The following is a 4,786-nucleotide window of genomic DNA, read 5'->3' as shown; positions in this document are numbered from 1 at the left end:
CTGAGTGAGGGTAAAGAACACAAATTGAGCTTTGACCTTTTAAATAGCAACATTTCAGGAGAAACAGGGTTAATGAAACCTGGTTGTTCTGTGAGTAAATAGGAACTGTCAATTTCTAATCAGTGAGGTTGAAAATCTCACTTCAGATGAATTTTGTGTGGCGTTTTTTAGGACACACTTACACTGAACAAAAAGGGTGCTTAGGCAAACAAAAGTCCTGCCAAAAGTCAGGGATTGAATATCCTGATGAGCACCAAGATATGTAGAAATGTGCACAAATTTTCAAATTCAACTGTGCTGAGGTCGAGAGGGTTGAGAGCTTGAAGTTCCTGGGAGTGAACATGACCAACAGGCTGCTCTCGTCAAATCACGTAGATACCACGGCCAAGAAAGCTCACCAGCATCTCTAATTCCTCAGGAGGCTAAAGAAATTTGGCATGTCCTCTTTGACACTCACCAACTTTTATTGATGTACCATAGAAAGCATCCTATTTGGATGCATTACAACTTGGTATGGCAACTGCTCTGCCCAAGACCGCAAGAAACTGCAGAGAGTTGTGAACACAGCCCAGCGCAACATGGAAACCAGCCTCCCCTCCATGGACTCTGTCTTTACCTCTCACTGCCTTGGCGAAGCAGCCAGCATAATCAAAGACTTCACCCACCCGGGTCATTCTCTCTTCTCTCCTCTCCCATCAGGCTGAAGATACGGGAGCCTGAAGGCACATACAATCAAGCTCAAGGACAGCTTCTATTCCCACTGTGATAAGACTATTGAACGGTTCCCTTATACGATGAGATGGACTCTGACCTCACGATCTTCCTTGTGACCTTGCACCTTATTGCACTTTCTCTGTAGCTACGACACTTTACTCTGCACTATTATTGTTTTTGCCTGTACTACATCAATGCACTCTGTACTACCTCAATGCACTCTGTACTAACCCAATGTACTGTGTAATGAATTGATCTGTATGATCGGTATGCAAGACAAGTTTTTCACTGTACAAGTGACAATAATAAACCAATACCAATATTTGAATGATTTTAGATGTTTTAGTTTCTTATATTTTTCAGTATTTTTTGTTTTTTTTTCTGATCAGTTTGTTTATTTTTGTTTTGTAGTTTTGGAATGTTTTTACATGTGTCTGAATGTCCAAAAGGCTAGCAGGGAAAATCGTAACTGTGTCACAGTCAAAAAACATCTGTGGGACAAAAGCTGTTTCGATGGGAGAGGCTTGGAACTAATATTCTTAAAGGGACATTGTCAGAATTGGGAGATGACTTAAGTTAATAAACAAAAAGGAGAGGTAAACAAAACAGGTAAAAAGGGATGGATGTTAAATGGCTTTATATCTGCACAAGGAACACCTGGAATAAAATACAGGATATAGAATGATGTACATTAGTGAGGTATTGATGTTACAGATTTCTTATTATGGGTTCACAGCATGTGGCAAGGGAGTAAATGAACAACAAAAAAATGCTTCACAAGGTTAAACCTACAGAAAGTGGAGAAATTGCACAATTGACAAAGAAAGATACGGACTGTGGAAAGGCTGGATTTGGCAGCAGCAGGAGATTAGTTTCAAACAACAAACAGAACTGAGTAAATAATTTATTAGTCAGCATGCTCTTAAAAAAACAGCAACCAAAGTGAGCAGGCAGAGAGAAGCAGTTTGGGTTGATAAGGATGGTTGGGATCATTGCAATCAAGGGGGATTTCAACATCTCAGAATGCTAAATGGCTGAATAAACACAATTAGTAGCAAAGGATTGAAAATACAAATTCTACTACATCAGAAGTTATGTCAGCAATGCATTTGAGTTTAAATTATTAACCTGGGATACTTGGACCATAACAATTATGATACAGAATAACATAATGTTTACAGCACAGAAATGGTCCATTCAATCCAGCAAATCAATGCTAGTGAATGAAATTCAAAAAAACTGCAGAGAAAGATGAAATGAAAGCAGGAAGTGCTGGAAACACTCAACATTTCAGGCAGCATCTGTGGAAAGAGAAACAGAATTAACATTTCAGGCTGAAGATACTTTATCAATCAAATTAATTTTTGTGAAGTGAAGTAAGCTGTTACTTCTGTCCATTGTATACCTAACTAGCCTTTCCCTAAATTTATATAAATTATTTGCCTCAACCTTGCCATCTCATTACTCTCTGAGTGAACTGCTGAGCACCTTCCTGGATTTATAAGTGGCTCTCTTTATACACTCCTTGTTTTGACATCGCCTTCATATAGTCTTGATTTTGATATCTTTGAAAAAGCCACACCAAAAGTAGATTTATTCAGGCTGATTTTAATCTGCCCACCCATTGGGAACCTCACAGTAACTCAGTTCACTTACTCAACAGAAAGTCACTGAATCCTGTGGCTACAATTTTAATCAAACTTCTGGATAGGAAGTAAAGTTGTTTACCTGGATATGCTACCAGGGTTCAGTGAAGGCAATTTTGCCACATGCGGAATGAATGTATAATTTCTGTTTAAAAATGGATAGAATGGCAAAGCACAAAGCAGAGTTTTAATAAGATAGAAGGAAAATTCTAAAAGAATATGATACATGGAGGCAAAAAAAGAGGGCATAATATGAGTCAGATTAAAGATGACAGAAAAGAGCTAAAAATATATTTCAGGAAAAAAGTGTAATAGAGGATCAAATTACAGAGAGGAACAAATTGGTTCCCTAAAAATTAACTAAAGTTACAGAAGGATGGTCAAAAGACAGCTGGGTCATTGACGGATGAATCTATTAAGAGCTATAATGGGAGCATATGGGGCATATTTTCTTTTAAACATTTTAGTAATTTGCTTTCAAAGAAATTGGGAAAGAAGGATCACAGGCCAGGAACGAGTCTCGCTCGTGTTTGAAAAATGAGTCTCCTTCCGTAGTAAATGTGTCATTCTTGATTCTGTGGTTTGGTGAAGAGGTCTGGGCTCTGATCTCATCCTGTCCTCCAGGCTTCAAAACTTTCCTTGTGTTGGATCGTTCTTCTACTCATAAACACAAATCTGTCTAGTATTTCAATCTAACTCTACCATACCATTGCTCTCAAACTCATGACACATATTGATTTAATGCTTTTTATGTTGATTTCTCTGGATCTAACTGCAATTTTTTTTTGCAATCTTGCTCCTGGTTTTAATTTTTCTTTAAGTCTGCTGTTTCTGATTTTTCTGCTGCCATTCCTCACCTTGTGTTTTTATTTGTGACTCCATGGGTTCCTTGTATCTTTAGCCTTGTTCCTGAAATTAATATTTTACTTTAACTCTGTTCTTATTATTTGTCCTTTTACTGCTGTACCTCCTGCTGTTTGCATTTTTAACTCTTTTTCATGATGCATGAGCTTTTATTAGTTTGGCTGCTGCTGCAACATATTTACAGTTAAAATAAGTAAAACTGTTGCTCTATGTTTTTCTTTTTAATTGTAAATGTGATTTCTTATTAAGTCCTTGTTCCTCTCTTTATCTTTTTTCAAAATATGGATCTCTCTGTTTCTTTTCTATCATACTCTTGCTTGTCACCCTAACAATTTTAAGCCTACTGTTTAAGGCATTGCTTCTTTTTCTGTTTCGTACTTATATTCCTCACATAGACTGTTTCCTAGTCTCTACTGTTGTCTGTAAAATATGACTCTGATTATATATTTTCATTCTAGCTTTAATGTACTACTCTTCTCTAGGTATTTTAACATTTCCACTCCACTAATACATTTTATTTATTGTTTTTCTTATTAACCCTCATTTACTTTGTACTTTCCATACTTCGTTGCAGAAGTCCACATATTGTAAAACCTCCACAGACTTTCCTCCCTTTTACTTATATTGGCTTTGGATTTCCTGGATTGGGTCGGGCATGAGTCATATTTTATTCATTTGCAGGCTTATGACTTTGCTTTTAGGGTTTTGAGAGGGTGCTGGAGATTAAAGGCACTCTGCTCATTGCCATAATACTTTTACATCTGTTTCCTAGTTTGATTCCTCTAGTGGGAAAAGATCTAGGATTCATGTGAGCAGGATGCTCTTCTAGGCAGCTGATTTGTGCATCCCTTTTGATTACAATGCTGAGTGGTGAGGTGACTGAAGAATAATTAGAAACATTACATAACAAATGCTCACAAATTTACCAAAGGCATATTGACTTCAATTCTACCAGGTCAGTTGAATCCTATGATTGTCAGTTCTTCTGCTTCATGGTGAGTTATAGCATGGATTTATGGACATTCAGCTCATGTAGCTTGCTTTACCCCGCTTTTGTCACCTGCTGGAGGAATGCTTAGTGTTAACAGACCTCTTCAGTCTCCAAGTCATCTAATTACAATCTGTCAGGATTCATAGAATGGATGGTAGTAGGGGTAGATTTAAGGGAGCAAGGACTTTGATTCAGAGACCTCTAGTGCAGTATGCATTACAGGATGTGAGATATTTTACATGAGTGCTGCCAAGTTTCATTGCTTCTGTAGCAAGGGAAAAGATGCCATGTATTATTACACAAACTAAGGCTGTAATTACTGGAATTTAAAAGTTAAGGTTGATTTCATTGAAATTTTAAAGATAGTAATGGGAACTGATAGGGAAAGAAACTGTTCCTTCCAGTTGGAAAATCTAAGAGCGAGGGTCCTGAACCAAGAACTAGAGTCTCAGGATTGAAGTTATGAAATATTTCTCCATGCAAGGGTGGTAGAGGTTTGTAACTCCCTTCTTTGAATAGCAGTTAACCTTGGGACAACAGTTAATTTTAAATTGTAGTTTAACAGGTTTTT

The sequence above is a fragment of the Pristis pectinata genome, chromosome 10 (assembly GCF_009764475.1).
Source record: "Pristis pectinata isolate sPriPec2 chromosome 10, sPriPec2.1.pri, whole genome shotgun sequence".
In the NCBI taxonomy this organism is placed as follows: domain Eukaryota; kingdom Metazoa; phylum Chordata; class Chondrichthyes; order Rhinopristiformes; family Pristidae; genus Pristis; species Pristis pectinata.
Note: the sequence above shows the minus strand (reverse complement) of the source record.